The following is a 20,294-nucleotide window of genomic DNA, read 5'->3' on the forward strand; positions in this document are numbered from 1 at the left end:
AGACGTGCCTCCTGCCCATGGAACTTAGTCATCACCTCCCCTCCTTCCTCTCCAGAGGTCTCCACAGTTTTCTGAGCATGAGGCTTGCATCCCTCTGCCTGAAGCCATTTTCCAGCTTCAGGAAGGTGGTGAAACCTCTTGTCGTACAGGCTAATGTGTCTGAGAATTAACTTTCCAGTGAGAGTTGGTGAGTTGACACCCCAGCTTTCTTGCATCGCCTATTGTCAGTGGGGCAGTTACAGGACATGTTCCATGTAGCCTCTAGTGGGTCCCCAGTGGCATGGAGCCTCAGTGCCCACCCCCTCCCCCTCCCCGAGGAGCCAGTCTTGTTTTTGCTCACAGGGCCTCCTGGGATCACCTCCCCAGATGATAACAGAAACAAGGCAAATATAACTACAAACTGCTCTGTTCTTTCATTATTCTGATGCTTTTGCACTGAAACCTTTACTGGGTGGAGAAAAGGAAATACATATTTAATCTAGGAAACATTATCTTTTTCTTTGACCTAGAAGTCAGCTGCCGTGAAACCCTGGTCTCAGGTTCCACTACTGAGGGAAGTCCAAATCAAGACAAGCTCATACCAGTGTTTACCATATGCATTCTAACAAAAACAATTATAGGACAGCATTAAATAATACAGCAGGGAAACTCTTGCAGCTATCTGCTGCTACATTACAAACAAAACTTGGTGTCTAACATAGTGTCTGATATTCATAATTTATTATTATCTCCTGTGGGTCTCAGGTGGATGAACTCAGCTGGATGGTTCTCACTTGGGGTCCTTCCATGGATACAGTCAGTTGGTAACTGAGACTGGAGTCACTTTTTCACTCACTTCCGTGCATGGGAACCGGTGTCTGTCTCTAAAGGGAGCTTTTCCATAGAGCTAGCTTGGGCTCCCTCCCAGCATGGCGGTTTCTGGCCAGTCAGACTTTTTACATGGTGGACACCTCATAACACCTAATCCAAAAGCCACCCATTGCAAATGGTCAACATTAAAGGCTGAGCCTAGCAACTGGCACAGTCTCCCTTGCACCATATTCTATTGGGCAAGCAGTCAGAGTGTGCCCAGATTTGAGGAAGTGAGCAGAGACCCCGCCTCTCAATGGAAGGTGTGTCAAATAGATTTATCAGCAGTGGTAGGAGGGGTGAGGTAACATCTTTCTGCAGAAGAGATATTTAAAGTGGGCCCTGAAGAATGTAGGCAAAAGCCAGGCTGATGGGCTGGGGGAGGACATTCCAGACTGAAAAAAGTATGTGTGCAGACACTCAGCATTTTAAGGACTTAAAAGACAGTGGGGATGGACAATGGTGGCAAACTCAGAAGACACATATTGGGGGAGAGTCTAAAGGTCTGATGAGGCTGGGCCACATAGGGGATGTTAACTATTTTAGTTCACATTTTCAAAAAATCTTTAAAAACGTTGATTTATTTTTGAGACACAAACAGAGCATGAGCAGGAGAGGAGCAGAAAGAGAGAGGGACACACAGAACCTAAAGCAAGCTCCAGGCTCTGAGCTGTCAGCACAGAGCCTGACGTGGGGCTTGAACTCACAGACCGCAAGATCATGACCTGAGCCAAAGTCGGATGCTCAACCGACTGGCCACCCAGGCGACACTTTAGTTTGTATTTTAATACATATCAGAATCAGGGGGGGAGGTGTGATCTGATTTATATATTTTTAAAATCTTCCTAGTTCAGTGACACTCAAAACGTGAGCCTCAGATGACTGCCAGATTGCAAACTCTGTTTCTAGATCATAATAAGATGACCACCAGAATGGTGCATGGGCATTTAAAAACCTCCACAGTGTTCTGACTGCTGCAACATCCAAGCACATTTTTATTGCATTTCTTTGTATTTGACAAGAATGTTGGTCCATGGTGCAATGGGGAAAAATACCTTATCTTTTATCACAGGTGGCTTGAAAAACATTTCTCTGACTACTATGCAGAGTGGTATACAGGAGGCCACTGAAACAAGGGAGGTGAGTTGGGAGACTATTATGTTGGGAACAGTGACATGGGGAATTGTGGAGGTGGGGAGTAGGAACAGACTTAAATGAAGTATTGAAGATGAAATCCACAGTCCTGGTGATGGGTTGGTGGTGGGGAAGAAAGAGAGGTGGGTTTCCAGGTGGCTCCCTGGTCTGCGGTTACAGAAGAGGTTTAATGGAGGTATCATGAAATGAGAAGCGAGTGACTGGGGAAAGAAAAGAGAACTCAGCTCTGAATTGCTTTGCCTTTGCCATCACAACTTTCTTTAGTGAAAGTTCTAATGGTCGTTGAAAAGGAAATACGTACTTAAGGCTAAGACACATTATCTTTTATTTTAATTAGAAGCCACCTACGACACAGAAACAAGTCAACATAATTCACTTTTTTAATCAAAGAGAATTCTTTGAGAGCAGAGGAGATATAGCATCCAAATAAATGAGTTGTAATTTTCTTAATGAACTAAGTCATCATGAATCACTGTGTGGAATCGCCCCTGTGCTATAGAGCCCGTGACATTTCCAACAATGCGACACTATTTGGTAAATATTAAAGACTGTTAGAGAAAGAGGAGAAGAAATGACCTTTCAATCTATATGGAGAATGTTAATTACTAAAAAGGCGGCAATCGGTTGTAAAGAATTGCTCTGCTGTCGTCACCGCTGGAGCACGCGCCCGCCCCTTGGTTATGAATTATCCTTAGGAGAAATACGGACACATGACGTTTCCATTTGCAATGTCACTTAGCATAAGTATGCATTCTTATGAAGGCCTCTAGGTCCTACACAGTCTTAAATATGGGTATGTTTTTAAGCTCAAATGTATTTTCGAGTTTTCTCCAGGAATCCTCCAAAGAGGCGGTGTAGGGACTGTAGGGAGAGAACGGCAGTGGATTCATATGTTTCTCATCGTGAATCATGAACTCCCACTTACCACCAGTGTGATCTAGTTTAATTGTACCTAGCCCAGAATGTCCCAAACTTACTGGATCGAAGAGGCCTTTTTCTTGCTTAACACCTCTTGATAGTCCATTTTTGTGGAATTCACAGTGTTCTAGTGATTCACAGAATGGGAATTTGGAATGTTGAGCCTGGGTTAGTGTCCCGGCTCCACCATTTACTAAATATGGGTATGGAGCCTCTGTGACCACTGCTTGTTTTCTTTGTTAAGTGGGAATGAAACTCTTTCCCTAGCAGGATCGTTGCTGAAAAGAATAAAGAAAGTGAGGAAAAGGCAAGAAAAGTGGTTGGCAAAGAACTAGGCAAATAGTACGGCTTAGTAGATGGCAGCCATGATTTCATTTTTAGTACCCTCTGTGTCTGGCACATAATAAATGCTCATGGCCTGTGACATTCCTTCTAGGAAGAGAGTGCAGAAGTTAAGGACCCAGGATCGGGGCCAAATGGCATGTCTGAGACAAGAACCCAAGTGTCCTGAGGTATGTTTCCAAGGCCCTTTCATTCTAGACCATGGTTTCTCCAAGCTGGAAGAGACTCATGTGTAGGTAAAAGAGGAGGAAAGGAAAGCTGAAGAGAGAATGGAGTGAAACTAATATTATTACTAAAGAAAGAAATGACGAGGGGAAAGGAGAGGAGGGATTAATGATAGAGAAAAATAAGGGAGAAAGGATGGAAAGAGGGAAGGTAGAGAAGAGGGAGAAGGAAGGAGGGAAGGAAGGAAGGAAGGGAGGGAGGGAGGGAGGGAGGGAGGGAGGGAGGGAGGGAAGGAGGAAAGTGTCCATTGTAAATAGGAATTAAGTCTCCAAATGAAAGGTCAAGACATAGAAAACTGCCATTGGACTCACAACAACTGAAGCATAATTTAGCAGCTAAGAGCTGTTCACTATGGAACTAGATTGGTTCAAGCCTGACTCTAGTCTCCACGTATGAGGTGACCACAGATGAGTTTATCTAACCTCCTTAATCCTTGTTTCTTTACCTCTAAGGTGGGGGAAATAATTATTTTCTTTTAGGGTAGTTACAACAAGGAAACAAAACAACACATGTAAAACACTTAGCCAAGTGTTTCCTGGCCCTTGATAACATGTAATCAGTATGGGTCAGTACATGATTCTCATAGCCAGGCTATAACCTGTGACACTTTCAGAATTGCAAATCTCAGGGTCAGATCAGTGCCAAGAAGTAAGACTGTGCAGAGGGGGAAATGGATGGGTGAATTAAGTACTTGTGGAGTGGGGATCAGTCTATGAATGTGGAAGCTCCTAGAATGAACACCTAAATGAGAGATTTTGTAAGAGTGAGGTGGATTCCTTGGATGTAGTAAAACAAACAAACAAAAAAGATAGTGCTAGGTGTGTTTCCTAACAGCAAATTATATAAAGACTGGAAGGAAAAATAAATGTGGCATATCATTAAACCACCGTCTAAGATCACATATGTAGGGCAGAAGAAGGTGTAATTTAATAGACCTATTAGTAGTCTGAAATGCATGTCTTTTTAAAATGAACTTGGATTTCTATGCAAGAAACACTAGAGGGTGTGGCCTGCAGAGGAAGAGGCTCCCTTTGGTAATCAATGAATACAGTCAAAATTGATTTCTCAAGATCTGAAAATGTGGCAGAAATGAGCAAATTCTGTTGTTTGAACTCAGGAATTTCAGATATACGGTGATTAAGAATGAAACGCTGCTTGCCTTTAAAATTCTGGGAGTGTTGGGACACGCTAAAAATGTGTAGAAAAACGTTCATAGGTAGGTTTCAGGAAAAAGAGTGGGTCTAATCAAGAAAAGGGAAGATGGTACATGGCATGAAAGAGACCAAGTAGAAAGAACTATAAAGGCAGAAAAGAGGTGTAAGAACCATCAGGAAATACTGTAAGCCCCCAAATTAAAACCAAAGGTGCCAATATTGGTGAAAGGACGCAAATTACAATTATTTTTAGTGACGAAAGGAGCCTCCTTTGAGAGGCGGTGAGCTCTATATGACTTGAGACATCAAAACAGATACAGATGATAATCTATCAGGAATGTTGAAGCGGGAACGACTTCGCTGAACAGAAATGTTAGGTTCAATCACCATCCCCCATTGTGCTCATCAAAATGTTGTTAGAGGATATTCATAGTTAGAGAAAAAATATAGAGAGGACGATTTGATGGTCAAGCAATTAGGGGAACCATTAATTAACCTAAGTTCAACATGTCGTAGCATCTTTAGCACTGCGACTGTCCAAGACGGGATATTAGCACGCACCACTTCCGACAGCGCAATAGAAACTTTCTGCAAGGGTGGACGTCACGCTGGGGGCAGGGGGAGAGAGGTGTGGCAAAATGATCTTTAGGAAACACTGGTGTCCGTGATCTCCAAAGTATTTTCAACGTGAATATTCCCTGAGTCCGTAGGAGAAGATCACATCAATGTCCCTAGCTGTGGCCAAATTTAATGGAGTACCTAATTAGAATAACCAAGAGTACAGATGTCATGGCAACACTAGGGACCATTATCTTAGAGGAGATGAAAGGGAAGAAGGAGAAAAATAAAGGCATCGAGTGACCTCTGAGTGACTGAGAAGCAAACGGAGTGGTGGGCCTAAGATTCAGGGTAGCAGACAACTTATAGGTTGTTAAGAGAAAAAGGAGAACTGGACGATGGCAGAATTAAACCACCAAACGAGAGCCAGAAAGAATGGGAAGGACGTGAAGTAGCAGTGGATGTGGGTGTGTCTTTTATTTTTAAGTATGAGATGTACCTGGCCTGAGGCCAGACCAGTGTGGACATAGTCAACTTCCTTCCGGATGGGAAGAGCTCCTCCGGAAATCCATCCCGATGGTTTCACAGGAAACGTGGACGCAGACAGAACCGGCTCTTGGTGACCGGAGACCGTCGGTAAGCGCACTGACCCGATGAGGTTGCTGCCCCCTCCCCTCATGGGGCATGGATGTTGGGGGAACTGAGATCAGTGCCCAACTCCTTGGACTAAAGACTTGTGAAGTGCACGTTCCTTCTCCACATCTCTGCTCCCCCAGCCTCGGGGAAAGTCCTGACACTTTCCTAGCGTCAGGTCCCGCTTCCTAATCGCCTAGCCTCCCACCCCCACCGGCTGGTCATAAGCTCTCCTGGCCAGGAGTTACCTTTTCAGTGCACTTCCAACATCCATCCAATACCCGACAGAATCTGAACCCAGCAGCCCTTCTCAGCCACGTCTTCCCCTTCCAAGCTCTGAGCTCTCGTGTCAGCATCCCAGCTAGCCCCCGTGAACAGAAAGTTCTATTCCCGCTCTTTGTTTTAGAAGGTGAAAAGCTGAATTTGAAGCAGTCCAACAGAGACACAGCTCTTTTCAATGAAACATACCTATCCCTTTCTGTTGGGGCCCCGCCCGATGCCTGTTCTGTCACCTCTCAACGGCTCTCATCTAGAAGAACCTCATATTTCTCACCAAAGCCACAGCGTAAGGAGTCACTTTAGAGCCCTTCAGTACATCTGGGAAGATTAGAGCCTATAAAAAAAAAAAAAGGCTTGGCACAAGCAATTTAAAGCTCAAAGCTCTAATCTGGAATTGGTATATTTATCCTGCTCTTCAATTATTAATGTTGCTTTATTGATCTGATACCTAAAACGCAAACAACAAAAACTGTTCAAACTAATTATTGTGGGCTTTCTACCTTTTGGGGCTTCTCTACTAGTCTTCGAGTCTAAACCTTTTTTTCCACCAATCGATGGGGTTTAATTCATTAACAAGTTCTAGTGCTTTGTTTAGACCACTTGGCAATCCCCCTCCTCATCCCGAAGCAAAAGGAAGTGCACTATATCTCATCCCTGGCAATAGTCGTGTGGCTGATATAAACGTATTTTCCTTGGACTTTTATTTTAGAGAGGGAAAGTGAGCGTGAGCAACGGAGAAGTACAGAGGGAGAGAGAGAGAACAGAGAGACGGAGAGAATGTTAAGCGGGTTCCACACTCAGTGCGGAGCCTGAGGCAGGGCTCGATTCCATGAGGATCATGACTGAGCCAAAATCAAGAGTTGAACTCTCAACTGACTGAGCCACCGAGGCACCTCTTTCCTTGGAATTTTAAAATCAAACTCATCAAGCCCACTGTCTGGTATTCTGTGCCCAGCAGCCACCCTATACTTTACAAAAAGTCTTCATATTTCTTGATTTTACCACAGAGACATGGTATTATTAATGAATTTTATATACTGGAGCAGGACAGGATTGCCATGGAGATACGAGGTCACCTAGACACCTGCTCTTGCCTTCTCACTGGGTCAGGCAACAATGTCCGTTTGCTAGAGATGTACTCTGGATAGTAGTAAAGGATGGGGAGCCTGATGGGTTCAAGCAGGGTGCTACTCGTGAGGGTCATTTCCTTTCGCAGCACTGGAATGATTTTTGATTCGTGACTACGGCCCCAGACCCCACCCCAGGCAGCTTGCCCCTTGCCATTTTGTGCTACTGGCTAAAGAGGCAGGTGGAGATGAACGCATGCCAAGGTCTCCACCACCGCTGGAAAACCACCTCTAACCTCTCTGAATGGGTGATATGAAGTGGAAATGTTAATTAAGCATGTATTCACTTAGATCAGTGCAAGACAGGTGAGCACTTCATAAATACTTGCAGAACTGAATAAATGAATGCCAGTTGTCAGATCATTTGCGATCAAGGAACAGGCAACCCCACAGGGATTCAAACAAAGATACCAAAGACCCATTCTCCCTGTCGCTTATGTGAACCCTAAGGATGACATATGACATTCTCTGGCCCCATGCCTTCCTCCAAACCCATTTGAATACAATCGTGTGTTCTGTTTGTATCATCTTTTGTGTGATAAGGACCCTATGGTAAAAATTCTCAGTGGAAAAGAGGACTACATTTATTTTGTTGGCTAAATTATCTGCATGCCCTAACAGGGTAGGGGCAGGGTAGAGGTAGTTCTTTCTTTGCATTGAGGACGTTTCAATGAAAACAGAAAAGCAAGTCAAGCTGATATGAACCACATGAAAAATGGGACGTATCGTTTAATTTTACATGACCCTATTCCTTGGACATAGTATACACTAAATCCATAGTTCTTAAATGCACACACTTCTAGCGACACTATTCAGACAATCTGAAATAACACTTGAGTGATTTTCAAAATAAAATAAAATAAAATAAAATAAAATAAAATAAAATAAAATAAAATAAAATAAAATGTTCTACCTCTCTGGTCATTTGTATTGCCTTCCTTTCAATAATTCTATTTGGGTCTGAAGAGTGAAGGTTATGGTTATAAAGTGCCTAAACGACAAGGGAGGACCGAAAGATTCAGCTATATTCCTAAATATATATATACCAAGTGAACATCCAGAAGACTGACAGACTTTTGCAGGGATCTGGCATGATGAGTTAAAGGCAGAAGTTGACAAGATTATATGTATGTTTAATGTTGTGCTTATACATAGATACAGAAAGTCTTCCAAATATTAAAATCTTCCAAAATGGCCCAATGAAACATGGGCTGAAATTGAGCATGTGTCAGTTTTAATTATGACAAACTGATACTTTCAAATGTGCATGTTTATCTGAAAGAGCTAATATTCTCTAAATCTTGTTCTGTAGTTATTTTGCTATTATAAATACATAGTGATGTTTCAGAGGATATATTTCCTTTGTGGTGCCTGGCAAACTAAACAGAATGCTACATACTTGTGTGGAGAACGGCTAAGTCTTTCCTTCAAGATATATGACAGCCATAAAAAAATCCCAGGAGCCCAGATGATGTCATATATAAGACTAATTAACACACCTACAGGATAATGTATGTTCTATGGTCTTTAAATTTTTATTAAGGTCACTGTGAAGTATGACTTAAAACTAATGATAGGGAAGACTTTGGGCTCAAACACTACCTGTGGGAGTGGGGAAGAGCAGTGGGGTAGCTTCGCAACAGTGATGGGATCTCCCTCAACCCTTTGTCACAAAAGTTCATCATCCCTGAAAGAGTGCCCTCCAAGGGACTGAGACTTCAGAGTCATCAGAGCTTGTCAGGGGGAGGAGCAGAGAGGTGGCATCCACTTAGAAGGAAGAGCAGGGCAAAGGCATGGATGTGTGACATTTCAGGACCCACCTAGGGAACTGCCAGTATTTCAAAACAGAACGTGGGAAATGGTGGGAGATGCAGCAGCAGGGAGATAGCAAGGTAAAAGCCACGGTATTTTGACTCTAACAGTGAAGGAGGTCGTGGCAGAGAAAGTGGTGATCGTTTCTCATTCTATCCACTGCCCCTCATTCCTGCACTCTTGCATTTAGGGGCAGCCTTCCTACCTGCTCCGGCCATGCACTCAGGCACATGCCACAGCTGTCACTCCCAGGCTGAAATTAACAACAGGTGGACGTGAATCCATTCTCCCCCCCTCCTTGTCCACCTCTCTTTTCCCAGGGAACACCCAGAGAGCCTGCACTAGAGAGAGCAAAGCCATGAACACCTAGTAACCACATGGAGGTCAATTATTCTGGAGACTTTCCTGGACCCACAACAGACTTTACATGAGTAATGAAATAAGCCTCTGTTAGGTCGACCCACCAGGATTTTGGTACACTCCAGCCTCCTCCCTCCTGACCAACACAGAGAGACCCTTCAACGTTATAAAATAGGACTGACAAGGTCAGATAGGCTTATTAGGAAGATGTTGTGGCTGACTCAAAACAACTGAATTATTCTGGGGGAGTGTGAACCTAACATTTACTGGCATTTGCAGGGGACGAGTCCTTTAGAAGGATAGATTTTTCTCATTTGATCCTCATAACTCTTTGAGGTTGGTGTTCCTGTTCTTAGTCCCATAATTTGCACGAGATCAAGAGATCGTGGTGGTGCTGAGATTCAAACTCTGTCTGTCTGACTTGAGAACCAAACCCTCAGCGTTTCAGTATAACCTGAGTTGATTTCCTGTCAGAGTCAGCTGTGTCACTAATGTCCCAGAATGCCTTGGGGTCAAGCATGTCAGAATTCTTGAGAACATAGGCTTCCCTTTAATTGGCACAGTCCTTGAAAATGGATACACCATCACACACACACACACACACACACACACACACACACACACACGCACACACACTTCCAGGTGGTCTCCTCTAGAGTGACAGTCTTGTCAATCTGCCCACATCCCCAAATGACTTATGCAAAATCTGCTCACAGTGGATTTGGTGCAGTCATCACACAGTAGGCACCTTTCTTCACGAGGACTAATGTGGGCATTGTTGTCAAATCAGCCAGAGTGCCAGACACAAAGGAGGAGACAGAGGAGGCCGAACCCCGAGGGGCTGCTTTAATGACCCCACTGAAGCCTAAGTGTTGCCAAAATTTGCTAGCCAGGCACAGGCTACTGACTTTTTCACTGGGATACACTCACAGGCATCTATTAGGACTGTTGATTTGACTCAACCCTCAACAACCTCCAGGTTTTCCTGTGGCTCACTATCATACCGAGTCTACACGGATGGACTCCTTATTCTCTCTGTGTTCTGCGTCCCATCCAAGGACTCCTCCTGCTCCGCCTGCCTGAATCTCTGGTGGGCCCTCCATTCTAAAGTTCTGAAAAAACAAAGGGGTGCAATTCTACCAGCCATGTCCCGGTCCTCCATGGTTGAGGCCCTACGACAAGAGGTTACTTTGTTCAAACATGAGACCTACTTAGAAACTTTATTAAAATGAAGGTTCCAGGCCTCTCTGATGCCTGGAGATTTCTGATTCGGTAGGTCTAAGGTGAGTTTCATTCCTCAGCATTTTTAAGATGAAACAGACAAATGTGATGCAGGTAGATCATCCTTCGTGGTATAAATTACCATGTGTCAGACCTCTATGCTGGTCACTAACGATGGCCTGCACACTTGGCCTCAGGAAGTTTATCATCTAGAAATACAGATACAGGACCGAATCAATTGCAACACAGCAGTAGTTGATATTAAAAAAAAGTGCCCCCCCACCACCTAAGGGATTCTATTGTCAGCCAGATTGAGACTCACTAACAGTGAAAGTACATCTCTGCTCCTGTTTAGCTAGCATGGTGGACAGAGAAGTGACGTCTGGGACCTGAAGAACTAGGTTCTATCCCAGATCTGCTGTCTCCAAGCTGTGACTCCAAACAGCCACTCTTAACTAATGTCCCCATGCAAAGGCTTTGTCCCTCTTCCTGGACCTTGTATATCAGGAGGCCATCTTCTGGTGGAGCCCTCAGAATCCCACGGCTACCCTCATTCTGCCTAACGCAAACTCCTTGAGACAGGTGATCCTTTTCAAAGCACCCTTCTTTGAGGAAGAAGCAAAGTAATGTTGGGTAAGAACAAAACTAATAATCAAATAATACAAAGGAACAAAGAAGGACTAAAATGGATGATTGCAAAGGGATTGCCAGCCCCGGTGATTTATGGTCCCTAGGTGGCAACGGGAAGAAACACAATGCATTTGAATCCACATCTCTGTCCTTACACGATCATTCTCTTCTGCCAACTGCTAATCCCTAACCCAGCTTAGTGCCATCTCCTCCCAAGTTAGAGGAGCTTAGAGCATTCTCTTCTCCCAACCACTTCCCAAACTGGGTTCCCAAGCTTCCTTGGGCCCATGCTGTATCTCCACTCGCACTGTCCTGTAGCTCCCTGTCCTTTTGATTTCACGTTTGCTTATTGGCTCTCTTCCCTGTCTCTGAATCACTGGAGGGTAGGGGCTGTGCCTATGTCATTATAGGTTCTCAATTTGGATCTGTTGTTTGAATTGATGGATTTCTTCAGACTTTAGGTTAAAATGGAAACTTTGCATGGAACACACACACACACACACACTCCGAGTGGTGGGGTAGACGTTTTCCCGCACTTGACTTGTGTGAATACTAAAGCTCAGAAGTTTGAAGGGGTTCTCATGAAGTCACTGCACTATAAAAGACAGGCTTGAAATGAGGTTGGTCTTACTTCAAAGTCCATGATCCTCTCACTCTGCCTTTCTGTCCCAAGTAGCAGACTCCTCCTCCAGGGGCCCGGGAAACCCAAGGTGACATGGTTCTGAACAAGTTTGATTAAGTAAATCACGCAAAAGACAACCTTCGAGAAGGGAAATCCAGTACTGGGGCCATAACCTGGATCCAGGTAAAAATACATAAATATCACCAGCACGAGCTCCCTGGTCTTTGAATTTAGTTTAACCACATTCTTAGATTGTTAGATTTGTCTCTGAAAGTTCCCATTCACACTAGGGTCGTGTCCTAAATAAGATGTGTTCCTTTCCCACTTCCTTGAGTATGTTCTAGAGAAAAATAGCTCCTCTGAGGATGCCAATGACTGCTTGGTATTCTGAAATTTTTATTTAACTCAGTAGGTTCCTCAGACGTCTGTCCAGTGCACGGAGTCTTCTTTCAATACCTATTTGAACATTTGCTCTTGGTTATGTGATAACTTTTGAGCTTTTCCTTTGAAAAGTGTTTAGCCATGATAGGTTTTCTGTTTTCCCCCAGGACCATTATTAGCATTGTCCTTTAGGGACATGCCCCCGAGAAACACTATCACGTTAATCTGGCACTCTCACCTGCCCAAGTAGTGGCAGGTTTGATCAGCCCTTTGCACCCCCAAGTTAAGGGCATCACATGTCAGTAGGTCAGGAGCTATCGGAAGAATCCATAGGTTCGAGAATGCTAAGTGACGGTGAGGCAGCATGAGCAGACTCTTGGAAGCTTAGAAAACCCTCATCTTCCACACTAGTGAGTACAGAGAACACTATGGGGGAAGATGAGGTTGGCAGCAGCACTAGGTAGGGAATTGGTGCCAAGAAGATACTTAGGAGTTCATATTAGGCCTCCTGCCCAAATGGCCAATGGATCTGAAATTGTGCGCATAAAGCAAGAACTTGGCACAGGATTCGAGGTGATGAGTGTGCATGATGCCTCGGTTTGTACAAGGGAGGGAGGCTGATGGGAAAAGTTTCAAGTCATAGATCTAAACGATGTCTGGGTAAGTCTCATGGAGCCAGAGAGTGTCCCAGCCTCGGACTGCGGTGGTTTTGTTGCAGAGAGTAAATAAATATGCTGCCAATATTGTATTGAGAGAGGGGGGAAAGAGATCCATATGAAAGAAAAGCACTTAGAAGCATCTCACAGTTGGCTAGACCAATGTTCTAGGGCTTAGGAGGGTTGATGAGTTGTACACAACACTGATAAATACTCGAGATGAAGGCTCACTTTGGTCTATCCCCCATCTTGCAACATCTTGGGGAGGCGGATTAAGATGTCAAAGATGGGAAGTTGGGGGAGAGAAATATCTTAAGTGGGTACAAGTCACTACGTAAGATTCTTTACGTCAATGATCAAAATGTATTTTCATAACAGATTTATCACGTCATGCGATTAGGGCCACGGCCAGGGGGAGTGAGGGAGGCACCAGCTCTATGTACAACATTTCAGGGGGCACCCCACACTCATAAAACTCAGTTTCTCTCACTGCTCCAGTGATCCTTCTCTCACTCATCCTAATCCTGATCCTGTCAGATTCTGTCTTTATTTAAAATTCTGATTTTTTTTCCATCATGGATTTCTTGCATTACTTTGGAGCTTTATAAATTATTGCATCAAGATATTTTTTATCTTGTTTACAGAGATTTTTGGTGCCCCCTTAAATTGTACACCTGAAGTAAATGTCTCACTCAACTTACCATAATCCTGGCCCTGATTTCTATTCTGCAAATCAGGAAAGCAAGGCTCTTGTAGTAGCTGGCCTTCGCCCAAGGCCGTGTGTCTATTCTACACAAGAGGAGATTTCAAATTCAGAAAGCCCTGACTCTGAAGCCCCACTCTTTCTACCCTCTGTTGTCTCTGCCAAATACACTTATCTACTACCACTTGGGCAGGTGGGAGCACCAGGCAACATGAGAGTATTGCCAGCAACGATGTCCCTAAAGGACAATGCTAGTAATGGAATTGAGGGAAAATAGAAGGCAGATCGATTGCTAAACCCTTTTCAATGGTTATAATATAACAAAGATCAAATGTTAAAATGGGAATTGAAATCAGACCTTATGCATTGGACGGATGGCTGAGGAACCTAAGTTAAATGAGAATTTCTGAATACCAAGTGACCACTGACATTGGCAGAGAAGCCATTTTTTTAGAACTTAAGGAAGTGGGGAAGGAAAACGCTGTATTTAGGACTGTACCACAGTCTGAATGGGAACTTCCAGAGACAACATCGAACAAATGATGTGTAGCAGTGATTAACGAGAATTAGGCATGTGGTTAAAATAAATCCCAAGACTGATGAACTCCTGAAGATGACATTATTAATTTTTATGAAGTATGACCATTCACTGGCTTTAGTGGGAAAGAGTTATGTCAAGGGGTTGGACTTTATCACCTACAAATGTCATACTCAAACAGCATTAGGTTGCCAAATATCTATTTTGCCAGTGAAATGATTTTTATTAAGGTTTCTGTCTCCTCCATTGGCCATAAACTCAATGAGGGCAGATGTTACGTCCACTTTGCTGCTTCCTCTTTTATCTTTCAAACGTAGTAAATGCTTAATAAACACTTTTGAATGAATAGTAAATTTCAAAATATATGTCTCAGAGATAGGAAATCTCATGAGATGTTTTATCAGAGGTTAGGCTGTATTTTAGACCCAGCACCCTCAATTCACATTCATGGTTACACTCTCTGAGCCCAAGCACGCTGGCTTTTATTTGGTCCCGGAAGAAGCCCCAGTTACTCCTGTCTCATATTACCAGCACATACTCCACATTCTGCATGCAGAGACTACTGCCATGATTTTTCTGTGTCTGTCTTATTTCAGCTCTCTGGACTCAACTTTAGTGTCCCTTCCTGAGAGACCTTCTCTGACGGCCAGTTTGGGAAGGGGCCTTTCAGCCTCTTTTCCTCACTGTCCATCATCTTATCCCATTTCTTCCCATTTCCTCCTTCCTGAAAAGCTCTCATACTTCTGTTCGCATTCTTCTTTGTTTTCTGATTTGCCCACTAGAATCTTATCTCCTTGAAGGTACAGAAATCCCTGGTCTTGCTCAGAGCTGATGAGGTATGATGATTTTGGAAGCATTTGATAAATATCTGTTGGATGATTCCATGAGTCAATGGCTGAATGAAAACTATGCAGCCTTACTATTGTGTCTTACAAAAGAATAAGGGAGACCTGCATGAATGAACACGGACAAATCTCCAAGACACATGAGGGAAGAGATACATAGACTAACCCAACTTATTTTCAAGTTTGATGATATACATGTATATCTAGATGGAATCACACTCTTGAGCTGATCTGAGGAAGTTCATACAGAAAGCAGTATGGAATAGACAATTATGCTTAACGGAAACATGCATTTTTAACTTGGGTCACAGCCAACAAGTAACTCAACCTAGGGAAGGGAATGGAGGATAACCCTTCCAGTCATAGCAAAATGCAGATCATGGTGGAGAACCTAAGGATAGGTCTAGCTTCCCATTTAGCAAGTCTAGCACAGTGGTGAGCACATACCAGATACTCGGCATTTGTTCGCTGGAGAAGAAAAGCAAGCGAAACACAGGTAAAACATTATCTGCATCACATTGGAAAGAAGAGAAATCATATGATGGGGCCCGTATGGGCTGCGAAGTCTGGGCATTTGCACCTGCAAAGAGTAGAAATTCCCACCCCTATTGTAGGTCAGTGGGAAGCAGAATCTGAGTTGGAAATTTATATGCAGAAACCTTATTCGGGAAAGCTCTCACGATCAACACATGCATTGGGAATGAAGGAAACAGGACCAGGCAAGGGGGTAGTGGGGCTGGGATGCAGTGCTAATAAATGGAGGCTTCAACCAACCTCTCAGGGATCTGGGATTACTCTTTAGAGTTATCTTGAATTGGGACAAGTTGGTCAGCCCTTTATACCAATGTATCTTCAAGTCACTGGATGCAAACTACCTTTCGGCAGGAGTTGGGGCCTTGGACAAGGCAACTCTTGTCAGCCAAGGGCAATTCCCAAAGAGGCAATGCTCTTAGCAAGTGGACAAATGGGCATCTGCACACTTTAGTCCTGAAGGTGGGTCTAATGGTACACCACTGCGTTAGCTACATCACGAATCCCAGTGTGTGAAATATATATAATTGTGCTAAGAATATGAAAGGTAATAAGTGGAAGTTATTATAGCTAGCTCTCAGGTTAATGCCTGAGTTTCATCACTCAAGTATTATATTGCTACCAGAAAGCCCCAATTCAAAGGATAACAACAATAATAATATTCATTAAGCCATTCAATATTTACTGAGTCTCCATAAATATTTATTTATACTCTCTATTGTTCTAGGTGCTATGGATAGAGCAGTAGAAATATAACAACAGATGGACATGCCTACCCTATTTAAACTGATATTGTAGACGGAAGATACAAGATGAATATAGCTAGCTAGCTAGATGGGTGGATGGGTGGATGGGTGGATGGGTGGATGGATGGATGAAGAGCTGGATAGTAAGGCAGATGGCTGGCTGGCTGGATGGATGGACAGATCAATAGATGGACAGATTGACAGAATTAGTCTGAGATTGCCAAAAACACCAGAGAGAAAGATAAAGCAGAGGAAAGAGTGGAGAAAGGCTGGGGCAAGGGTGAACTTCAGTGTTTATAAGCAAGCATGAAGGCCTCCCTCAAAAAAAGTAGCTTTTGAGCAAAGCCTGAAAGGAAGTGACCTAGCCATGTGCACACATGGGGGAAGATGTTCCCAGCCAAGAGAGCAATGCTAATAGCTAGCACTTACTGAAAGCTCACCCTGTGACAAAAACCCTGTGAGGTGTTTTACAAATTATATCTTCTTTAATCCTCCAACAGGTAATATTAGTTCTCTTTGAGAAAACTGAGACCTACAGAGATTAAGGGATATTTTTTTCCCAAGGTCACGCAGCAACTAAGTGTAGGAGCCAGGATTCGAATCCAGGGTGAAACTTTAAAGCCTTGAAAAGCCTCCTTCAGCGGAAGGACAGAGGAGGGGAAACCAGTATACTTGATCAGAGAAATGCATCCCATCACTGGCTCCATGAAACTGGTTGTGACTGGCCACGCCCAGACACTCCACCCGGTAGTGGAGAAGCGGAAACGTTGACCGGGTCAGCCTGATTCCCAAGTGGTTAACCACGCTACTACAGAGACTCCCGAAGAGCCCAGACAGGATTTTAGTGCCCAGACAGGCAGGCCAGGTCAAGGCAAGCCTTTCATGCAGGGCTGCCTTAACCAGGTTTCCTGTGTCTAATTTAACAAAACAACCGATCAACTAATCAACCGACCGACCAACCAACCAAAATGAAGGAAAAAAAAAAAAGGGAAGATTCTAGGGCTTGGTGAGGAAGAGCAGCAGGACAAGCAAGGCAGGTGACATAGTGGGGCTGCCCTTGTTCTGAGGGAGGACTGCTGTTGGCTCCGCGCCCTCAGGCCCCATTGTATCTCCTCAACCCCCTGACAGAATTATTGGCCTCTTTGGCACCTGTCCCCTCCAAGCATCCTCCCCAGGCCCCAGGCCACCTTACTCACAGGATGCAGCCTCAGTGAAGAGGGACAGATGGATTGGACTGTGGACCATCTGGCCCTCCCCCAATGCCTCACATTTGGCTTTTCCCACACAAATCAAGCTGATTCTGCATCAGAAGACCCTTCAGCTTTTCTAGAAGATGCCAAACTAAGAGAGATCGAAAAAGAGGCTAAGAATTGTTGCTGCTTTACCCCCGTTAGGTCTCACCCCAGCTTTATTTTTCCCAAGAGGCTTACTAGGTAGGTCTGATATCTCCATTTTTTGGAAGAGGAATCTAAGGCTAAGAGAAGGTGACAACAGGTTAAGGCTATTCCCTTTGGTGCTCATTCTACAGACACCCACATCCAAGTATTTATGGAACCGTGAACACATCTCTAAGAGGAGTACTCAGTCTGACACATATTTATGACCACTTTTTGACCTTCAGGCAGTGAGTTAAGTCCTCGAGATATAAGGATTTAGATTAGAAACAGAGAAATGCTGTCCTCAAGGAGTTCATGATTTAAAAGGGCGCTCTCAAGTCCTGGCTGAATGTGTTACTGTCACCTATGACAGCCTCCATCACCTCCAAGGAAAACCAGGTCAAACTCTCAGAGACACTGATCTAGAAACATGCTCATTGCTAAGAATGTCCTGAAAACTGCCCTCCCTGGATCCCTTCTTAGAGTTCACAGTTGAAAATACTCCTGTCTCAGTGCTCTCTCTCCTTTCCTGTTCTGGCTGTAAAGTCTTATTTGGGTCAATTTCATGCGCATTTCCCAACCATTGCTAGCGGGTGGTTTGTTTTTACCTAATGGTGGACATGTTGAGCTTTCTGGACCTTGGGGAAAATTCACAAATGAAACTTCCAAAAGGTACAAGCTGCCAAGATATTCCTATTTCTGCATGTTTCAGGCCCTTCTCTTTATTGTCTTCTTGGACTCCTTCCTCATTTTATTTCTTCCCCACCCCTCCCCTTAGCCACTCCCAAATGAATGTGTGAGGCCTAATACAGTTTGAGGGGGGAAGGCAGGGGAGGGAGAGCAGAGAGAAGTACAGTCAGGGATGAATCCAATTGGGAGGAGATGCAAACCTCCCCAGATGGGGGCTTCTGGCTCCTCGCTTATTAAATTGCCTGCGATGCCTCCCTGATATCTCCCTGCTTCCCCGATACTTGCAAGCCTCCAAATCACCCCATCGCTAATCTCCATTTTGCTTCTCTGACTTTGAATCGTTTAATCCTTTTTTAAAGTCTATTATCTGACTCAGCAATCTTTAAAATATTTTAAGGAAAATGTTTTCCTTCCTACTGGAAAGTAGCCATCAAGTATAACCACGGGCCATATGTTAATTAGACATCTAATCTGCCACTTCCCAAGGGGGCCCTGATAATAGTGTTGCAGAAACTAAATTTGAGATATCTCTTCCAGAAGACTTTGGTTGTCTTCTTTCTTTGGCCTTTACCCGGAAATGTATTCTCTTGAGCATTCTATCTCAGCATTCATAATATACCTGACGCAAACCTTTTCCAAGTAAAATTTCAAAAATTAGGATGTTTGCTACAAATCAGAAGGAAAAAAAGAGAACACAGGTAATTGGATATTTTTCTTTTCTTATTTTTTTCACTTATATCTCCTCTCCCCAAAGTTAAAATTTCTTCATATTTTTGGATCCCATCCTACCATCACCACAGATGTGCCTATGTTCAAATTCCATCCGTTTCCTGCCTAAGCCAGATGTTTCCTGGCCATAACTGTGACACTCGCCCAATGTCTTCTGGTGCGTCCTTTGGCCAGGACGAAAGCTATTTCCAGTCACCATTTTCTCACACAGAATGAGTACCTTCAGTGTGGCCTTCCTCAACCTTCCTTTCCTTTCTCACCCTGGCTGCCAAGAGGGGCTCTGAGCAGCCTCCACCCATTCCGAAGCAGGGACATGTTCAACAGTGAGCTTCCCAGAGCCCAGCCAGGTCAGTAGCACCCATGAAATAGCTTCACCTACTGTCCCCACTCTTTCATTTCTCTTCCTCCCTGCATGGATTACCCCTTGGGTGCTACACTGTGAATACTGAATTTCTTCCAAAGTTTCTTGATGTGAAACATCAATAAAACATCCTGTAGGATATCTCTCACCCACCTTGAAATACTTCACTTATGGGACTCTGTGATGTCATAGACCACATTTCCTTTCCACAGAGCATTAATGTGTCCTACTCGGCAATCCATTGAAAATATGTGATCCAACCATTTTAAAGATGGTGTTACTTATCCTAGTCAGTGGAGAAGAAGAGAAAGCAGCAAAATAAGTGTAACTGATTTTTTTAAGTTTATTTATTTATTGTGTGTGTGAGAGAAAGAGAGCACACACAGAGAAGGGCAGAGAGAGAGAGAAAGAGACAGAGAGGGAGAGGGAGAGAGAATCCCAAGCAGATGAGGCTTGATCCCATGAACTGTGAGATCATGACTTGAGCCAAAATCAAGAGTTGGGCACTTAAATGACTGAGCCACTCAGATGCCCCAAGTGTAACTGATTCTTTGGTCATAAATGTGTCATATTCCAACAAAGAGTTAAGTCCCAGAAGGGTCAGTAACTGTATCTATACTTTATTTGAATCAAAGTGATGGTGTTGAATAGAGATTGGTATCCCTATTAATTTTATCAGAAAAAAAGTCTGTTTTCCTACCGTGTGTGTGTGTGTGTGTGTGTGTGTGTGTGTGTGTTCACATAGCTCATATGCACATACCCCTGGTCCATAGTATGAAATGTAACATAAAACAGGAAGCAATAAAAATGCTCAAAAGTTCAACAGTGCAAGTAATAAGAGGTTTTTAATGAA

At 43.7% G+C, this 20,294-nt stretch overlaps 2 long non-coding RNA genes across 2 annotated transcripts in view; one reads left to right on the plus strand and one right to left on the minus strand.

The window, feature by feature from the left end:
* LOC132690113 (uncharacterized) overlaps positions 1–20,294 on the minus strand; it is a 771,167-nt gene that overhangs the window by 281,117 nt on the left and 469,756 nt on the right. The gene's annotated exons all lie outside the window — the stretch shown is intronic.
* LOC132690115 (uncharacterized) lies at positions 3,357–6,560 on the plus strand. Its single transcript, XR_009615263.2, has 3 exons — positions 3,357–3,434; positions 5,790–5,837; positions 6,241–6,560. It is a non-coding gene; the product is annotated as an uncharacterized LOC132690115 (long non-coding RNA).

Source organism: Panthera onca, chromosome E2 (genome assembly GCF_046562875.1).
Source record: "Panthera onca isolate mPanOnc1 chromosome E2, mPanOnc1 haplotype 2, whole genome shotgun sequence".
Taxonomy (NCBI): domain Eukaryota; kingdom Metazoa; phylum Chordata; class Mammalia; order Carnivora; family Felidae; genus Panthera; species Panthera onca.